The following is an 8,468-nucleotide window of genomic DNA, read 5'->3' as shown; positions in this document are numbered from 1 at the left end:
GAGAAATTTTTCCACAGGCAGCACTCCCACCCTGAGTTCCTGGGTGCACTTTGAGCTAGGTCTGGTGTCTGCCTACCCCTGAATCAAGAGGGAAGTGAGCTCACCTCACTTCTCTTCCTGCCTTCTGTTGCTCCTTCATTCCCAAAGCCAGGCTTTCTCTCCTCTTCAGCCACTGGCCTCGAAATGACTCATTCAAAGGCCAATTCCTTAGGTTGCTGGTAGTAATAAGAGACCCCAGAGCCTAACAGAAGTTTCCAGAGATAACATCTATTGCTTTCTAGCATCTGCCTGTTACACTGTGGAGCCAAATGAGGTTAGGCTGATAGCAATTTGTTTTTCACAAAACCAAGCTGATGGCTTCTCTTTACCTCATATTGTTCCAATGACTGCAAACAGACTTGGGGAAAATCCATTTTAACATCGGTCCAGATATTACAGTTTCGCAGAATACTCTAAAGTTGCCAGGGGCACCTTTTTTCTTTACAAAGCAGGGTACTACCTTTATCTTCTTTTAGAGCCCAGGCACAGGGATGGGACAGGGGGCTTGCTTTAACCCTTATCAGGGTCTTACTCGTACTAGGTTCTGTGCATCATGTCCTGCTTAGTGGTAAGGCTTCTCAATTCTTAGTCTCATTTGGATTTCCATCTTCTCATTTTAAGAGTGAATGGCTCTGACAATTGAAACTCAGATAACTTTTTTCCAAAGAACAACAGGGGCAAACTAGTTTTTGAAAATCCTGCCTTTTTATATATTGATAGTCAGTGTTTCCTCCCCCAGGGCAGTGCTTCCTTTGGTCCTTCTGTAATTGAAGAATGAAAGAACACCCTCCAGGATGAATAGTTCCCTTATGTGTCTTCAAGCTCTTTGCCTCATCCAGCCATAAGAAGTTGTACCCCAGGGTAACAGAGGCTAGGGATTATCTACAGGCCCAGAAATATAAGAAGAACAAAGAGGTCAGCACATTGCTATCTTGGCTTTACTGTACAGAGCCCTTAACCACATTTGAGAGTGTCATAAGAAAAAAAATAATCCCTGAATAGTTAAAAAGAAAAAAAAAGAGAAAGAAATCAAACACCATGTGGATCTCTCTCTTTGGTTGTACAGCAGATCTAATTCTGCTGTACATGGTGGCTCATATAGAAGTTTTTTTTCCCTCTTGTGTTATATCCTGCCTAGAAAATTTAAATCTCTTAATAAGCTAAAGGGTAAAGAGGTGTGCTTCAAGTTCCTTTACCTTATTTTTAGCAGGGTGATCAGCTTGCATTTGTGACACTCACAAGCTGTATGTGCCTTTGTAGGGAGCCAAGCACAATATGTTCCTTGTGGATTGGAGGGACTGAGCTTCAGTCAAGCACCCCACTGTGGGGGTCACTGACTGAGTCCCTTGAACAAGGCAGATAAATGCCAACCACAAGAACACTGCTTCTCTGGAAGCAGACTCGTGGGATGTCTGGTCTGAAGCAAGCTCAGCTGCTGTCCCAGCCCAAGAGCCCTCTGCTACCACCCTGGATGGACCAAGCCCCTTCTTAGACATAGATGACCCCATAGCTGCCAAGGAAAATCCTGAGCTGTCCCAATGCTGGTGGCAATTGGTAGCAAGACTTCTTCACAGTTCTTCCTGGATCCCGTTGGAGAATCTCCCTGGAAACTGATGGAAGGAACCTCTTATGGTGCACTTATTTGCCGCAGGGTTTCTTGTTCTCTGCTCATATAGTGATTTGGGGTAGAGGTAAACTTTGTATCATCAGCATTTAAGGATGATCAGATTTAACTGTATCCAGGGATTGAAAGAATTTTTCAAAGCTTTTCTCCCCTGGCCACACTGAGCAAAGAGAACATTGTCTTTTAGGAATCAAGAAACATTTTGCATCTCAAGGCAAAGTTTTGCTGTAATAAAAAGATGATATGAGCTGCCAGTTAGCTCAGGCTGCTTTTGGATGTAAGGTCTGTGAGGCATAAGCAGAGTGCTGCTAAATTGAGGGCAGGTTCATTGCAGGGTGTGAGCATGGATCTGAGGGCAGTGTTCTCAAGGCAGGGATAAACGGAAGGCTCCGTGGAATCTGGCCGCTCCATTTGTCTACACTCTCACTTGGTTCAGCCAGGCGGATGATGAGCCACAGTGTAAAATAAAGAGACTTTGAATTATTATCTCAAAATGTGAACAGTTTCTATAACCTGTTCTAGGGGATGATGAACTCATCAAGGGAAGAAAGTTGCCTGGCTCCAAGAGAGCAGAACTGTGATTGGATACCTGCGTTCCAGTGATTATAGTTCCTTTTGATCAGTTGGGATTGGGAGCGAAGGTCAGAGTGGGTATTTTAGTAGATATATGAGAGTGGATTTTGGATATAAATTATGCAACACTGGAAGTTCAACACAGATACAAACTGAGCAGCTCCTTCTTGGTGTTTGGGGATTTATGACTGATTCGTGGTCTGCTTATGAATGGGAATAAGTCGCCCTTCAGTTATGAAAGTATTTTTCACGTTAGGATGCTCATAATTAATTAGGGGTTCATGTGGTGGGGTCAGGATGGGAATGCTTCGTGTTTTGACCCCCTAAAGCTGTGTTCCTGCCAACAAAGCCTCAGTGATAGATTTCTTTCATAGTTCACAAAGGAATTATTAGCTCTTGTCTCTGAGTACCGCAGGAAGCACTTTTATGGCTCCATTTAAGTCAGAGCTTGTTCAGGTTATGGTTGGGAAGCTGATTTTTCCTAAGACAAATCATACAGTATATTTTGTTTCAATCCGAGATTTAACATTGAGACTCCTGGGTAATGCTTTTGTTTTCTAAACATTTGGGATATAATTGATTTAACTTTTCCAGTAGGAATTTAATAAGAATTCTAAACAACTCGGCCTTTACCTGGCTGAGCTAATTAAATGAAGGGAAACTAGAAGCTATGTACCAGCCAGGAATTATTTACCACTTGGTTTACTAACCTGTGTCCCTTTCAGATGACAGCCTGGTGGCTAAAGCTGTGACTTGAGTTCTTTCTGAAGCAGCAGAAGCCCCAGGAGCCAAGGTCATTATTTTTGCATGAGGTATTTATTGCTAAACATAAATAGTGAGAGGGCTGGGTTCTTGGGCAAGTCAAGACTTTATTTTGAGCCACAGAGGGTGGCTCCCCATATCTCATTGAAAAGATGACAGCTTAAGTCAATGAAAGACTGGTTGAAACCAGTACAGAGGACTATCTATGAAGACCTGTTTTCTGTTCCAAGCCTGTTAAGATCCGAGGCAATCTCATCTTAGAGAACTTTTATTTCTGGAACTCTGAGTGGCAATGCCCACTGGTTATGTTCATTTGTTCCTGAAACAGCGTGAGAATTTTGTACTTAAGTGTCCCAGAGTGCACACCAAGACACAACTACCCAGCAATACGGTAGGCTTTTGGAGTCTGCTATTATGGTTTGCAGGTTCAGTATGCAAAATTCTATCTTCCATGTCATTATCCACATTGTTTGCCGTGCTGCAGGATTTTTTTTTTCTCCTCTGCACCAGAGGGGTAAATTTCTCTATTTCTTCTTTGTAGCACACCCCTCACTTTGCTCGTTTCATTTCTTTTCCCTTTGCTCTCATTCACTAGCTTCATGATTCTTTGAACAGTTTATCTTCCCTCTTTTACACAGTAGAAACAGACAAGGTGGCGGAGGGGTGGAAGGAGGATGCAAAGAGAATAATAGATCCTATTGACTAGGTACTTTTAGGTGTGTGGCCCTGTTCTTAGTACTTTACATGTGTTTTGTCACTCAAATTTGAAGAGCAGAAGCAGCCACCAGCCTTGGATTCAACAAGGAACTTTGAAGCATTTGAGGGCAACACATTGGAGAGTGAATTGGTTCAAGCACAACCAAGAACTGTGTTGGCATCGTCTGGTGTGTCAGCCTGGGGAACCCAGCCAGACCATGCCACAGTAGCCCCTAGGGCAGGCGAGAATATTATGAGAATTAGGAAAGGAATGCAGATTTACTGAGGGCCTCCTCTGCGCCTGGCCCTGAGTGGTTTCTCTTTTGTGATCTCATTTAATCTTCACAGCACATTCAAGTAGGTAATATCTTTTTAGTGTGACTGATGAGAAATCGGAAGCAAAGGTTAAGTAAATTGCCCATGGCTAAGCTGTGACCACGTTCGAATGGAGGGCTCTGAGGCCATCACGTAAGCCATGCTGGCCAGTTCTCATTCTGGATGAATTCCCTGAGAAGTTGAAATGCTCTTTTTGCTGGTCTTATGTGAATTTCTACTCGGCGGTGGAGGGGAGGGGAATGCAGTGTGTTTGTACCAAAACCATTCCGAAGTTTCAGCTTCTAATCCTCTTGTGTCATATCTTCTGTTCCTATCCCACATCAGTTCCCATAGGCAGATACATGTTCTTATGATGTGAACTGCTGAGCTGCTTCTCATGGTGTGAGATAATGGTTCCAATGGTGGGAAGAAATGGAATGGTATGTGTACCCTGACCATTTCTTTATATTCTACTTAGATATCTTTCATCTTTTATAATCAACATACAAGAAAAAAGCTGAGGCCTTTCTGGGAAGGTGGTGACTGGAATGCATCCCACCTTCCTTCCATTTCCAACTCCAGCTCCTCTACTCCTTCTGATGAGGCAGATCTGACTCTACGTGTGAGTGAGGCCTCAGTTGGGGATTGCGGAGCTTCCTAGCCCACTTCTGGCTGGGGCAGTGGCTTGATGCATACCATTAAATGACCAGAAATGAATATGAGTCCTAGGACTGACTGTTGTATGAATCTGTTGAAATATTCTGAACAGATTTTTTTTAAAAAATGATGGCATCAAAATCTGAAGAATGGATGTTAGTAGCTTGGATGCAAATCCTGGAAAGAATAATGGAGCATTCTTTCAGGAACTCTCTCGATGGTAGAGAAGATGATATTTTGTGGGAAAAGAAATTGTCACAACTGAGTTAATGACCAGTTTAGGATTCTATGGGAAGACGCTTTAGGAGTGCCTTACCCAATTTATTGGGTCAAATTCTCGTTTTTATTAATGCACAAGAGTAAAACATGATAAAAATATATATCTGTCTAAGCCTGAAAGAGCTCCTTCAATAACTATAAAATAAATCTCCAAGTTAGGTCACTGCTGCTCAGGGCTATAGCTTCTCCTGATGGAGAAGACTTTACATCACTGGAAAGTTTCTGGATTTTGAGCTGGATGCGGTGACGAGGTGATTTTGGGTTGCATTTCTTTTCTTTTCCTTTTTGAGTTGAGGAGGTCTTGCTTTGTTGCCCAGGCTGGAGTGCAGTGGTGCAGTCATAGCTCACTGCAGCCTTGACTTCTGGGCTCAAGGGATTCTCTTACCTCAGCCTCCCGAGTAGCTGGGACTGTAGGCGTGCACAATCACACCCAGCTAAATTAATTTTTTTGGAGAGATGGGGTCTTACTATGTTGCCCAGGCTGGTCTCAAGCTCCTGGCCTCAAGTGTTCCTCCCACCTCACCCTCCCAAAGTGCTGGAATTACAGGCATAAGCCATTGTGCCTGGACTGGGTTGCATTTCTTGAGTGAGGTTGAGTAGTTCTTCATCAACTGGATATTTAATGACTAGAATTTATGGGCCAAATATATTTCCACTTCGTCCTGGGGGCATAGCAAAGCTATACTTCTCCAACTTCTTTGCAGTTTGGTGTAGCCACGGGACTGAGATCTGGCTGGTGGAATGCAGGTGGAAGGGCTGTAAGCTTCCCTCAGGCTGGCCTGTGCTGTCCCTTTCTCTCCCTGCCAGTCAGATGCTGACACTTAGGGTGAAGCCAGGAGTTGGAAAGACAAAGCCTTTCAACCTAGATTTCTGAGTGACTGCACAGACCAGGGTTTCCTCCCTCAGATTTGACTTTACAGAAATGTGAAAGAATCTGACGTTGTCTTAGGCCTCTTTGATTTCAAGATTTACCTGTTACAGCAGTTGGTGTTACCTTAGCTATTGCTATGGTGAAACATTACTGGAGAGCTGGGTACAGTGGCTCACACCTGTAATTTCAGTGCAGAGGTGGAAGGATCCCTTGAGCCCAGGAGTTCGAGGCTGCTATGATTGTGCCACTGCACTCCAGCCTAGGTGGCAGAGTGAGACTTTGTCTCTAAAAAATAAATAAATAAATAAATAAATAAATAAATAAATAAATAAATAAAATGACTGGAAAATGTCAGATTGGAAGTGTGTAATATGAGTATTAAATGAGTAGTCTTGAAATACAAGGGACAAAGAAAGTTTTAATAATATTCTGGAAAACAAAGTGCTAAACTATCTTACATAAACATAGAAATTCAGATGGGGAGAAAGAAGGGATAGTAAAGGCATTCCAAAATATCTGCATAGAACACTCAGTCCTATGACATTTATAATAAACATGTGTTAGTTGATAAAAGTCAAACAAAATTATAGGCAAAGAGACAGAAGGCAAAGGCAAAGAAAGAAAGAAATGGCAACACTAGGCAAAGTGGAATTTAAGGGTAAAACATTCAACAAGATAAACAGAAACATGTTGCAATGACTGAAGTTTCAATTTACGAAGACTATATGCTAAACATAACCTTATGCATAAATATAGTAGCAACATAGTGCAATCTACTAGAAATTCAGGAAAAGCAATTAGAGCAGGAAATTTTTTTACATTCCTTTTAAATTTGACCAGACATAAATAGTAGATAAACAAGAGGAAGGACATAGAGGAATTAAATAATACAATCAAGATTAATTGTTTTAATAGATTTGTCTAGAATAGTATATCCTTTAAGAAGCAAACGTACTTTTTGTTTGTTCAAAAAACAAAATAATTCATAATGTATTTGGTTATAAGGAATCCCCCACAAATTGAAGAAAATAGAAATTTTATTTTTTATTTCTATTTCTTATTATACTTTAAGTTCTGGGGTACATGTGCAGAATGTGCAGGTTTGTCACATAGGTATACATGTGTCATGGTGGTTTGCTGCAGCCATCAACCTATCATCTACATTAGGTATTTCTCCTAATGCTATCCCTCCCCTTTTACCTCACTCCCTGACAGGCCCCGTTGTGTGATGCTCCCCACCGTGCCCATATGTTCTCATTGTTCAACTCCCACTTATGAGTGAGAAAATGCAGTGTTTGGTTTTCTGTTCCCGTGTTAGTTTGCTGAGAATGATGGTTTCTAGCTTCATCCATGTCCTTGCAAAGGACATGAACTCATTCTTTTTTATGGCTGCATAGTATTCCATGGTATATATGTGCCACATTTTCTTAATCCAGTCTATCATTGATGGGCATTTGGGTTGGTTCCAAGTCTTTGCTATTATGAACAGTGCTGCAGTAAACATATGTATGCATGTGTCTTTGTAGCAGAATGATTTATAATCCTTTGGTATATACCCAGTAATGGGATTGCTGGGTCAAATGGTATTTCTGGTTCTAGATCCTTGAGGAATCGCCACAGTGTCTTCCACAATGGTTGAACTAATTTACACTCCCACCAACAGTGTAAAAGCATTCCTATTTCTCCACATCCTCTCCAGAATCTGTTGTTTCCCAACTTTTTAGTAATTGCCATTCTAACTGGTGTGAGATAGTATCTCATTGTGGTTTTGATTTGCATTTCTCTAATGACCAGTGATGATGAGCTTTTTTTCATATGTTTGTTGGCCGCATAAATGTCTTCTTTTGAAAAGTGTCTGTTCATATCCTTTGCTGACTTTTTGATGGGATTGTTTTTTTCTTGTAAATTTAAGTTCCTTGTAGATTCTGGATATTAGGCCTTTGTCAGATGGATAGATTGCAAAAATTTTCTCCCATTCTGTGGGTTGCCTCTTCACTCCGATGATAGTTTCTTTGGCTGTGCAGAAGCTCTTTAGTTTAATTAGATCCCATTTGTCAATTTTTGCTTCTGTTGCCATTGCTTTTGGTGTTGTAATCATGAAGGTATTGCCCATGCCTATGTCCTGAATGGTATTGCCTAGGTTTTCTTCTGGGGTTTTTATGGTTTTAGGTCTTACGTTTAAGTCTTTAATCCATCTTGGTTAATTTTTGTATAAGGTGTAAGGAAGGGGTCCAGTTTCAGTTTTCTGCATATTGCTAGCCAGTTTTCCCAGCACCATTTATTAAATAGAGAATCCCTTCCCCATTGCTCGTTTTTGTCATGTTTGTCAAAGATCAGATGGTTGTAGATGTGTGGTGGTATTTCTGAGGCCTCTGTTCTGTTCCATTGATCCAATAATAGACAATATATCTGTTTTGGTACCAGTACCATGCTGTTTTGGTTAGTGTGTCCTTGTAGTATAGTTTGAAGTCAGGTAGCATGATGCCTCAAGCTTTGTTCTTTTTGCTTAGGATTGTCTTTGTTACACGGGTTCTTTTTTGGTTTCATATGAAATTTAAAGTAGCTTTTTCTAATTCTGTGAAGAAAGTCAATGGTAGCTTGATGGGAGTAGCATTTAATGTATAAATTACTTTGGGCAGTATGGCCATTTTC

Source organism: Pan troglodytes, chromosome 14, assembly GCF_028858775.2.
Source record: "Pan troglodytes isolate AG18354 chromosome 14, NHGRI_mPanTro3-v2.0_pri, whole genome shotgun sequence".
Lineage (NCBI taxonomy): Eukaryota > Metazoa > Chordata > Mammalia > Primates > Hominidae > Pan > Pan troglodytes.
The sequence above is the reverse complement of the archived record's forward strand: the minus strand, read 5'-3'. Positions refer to the sequence as shown.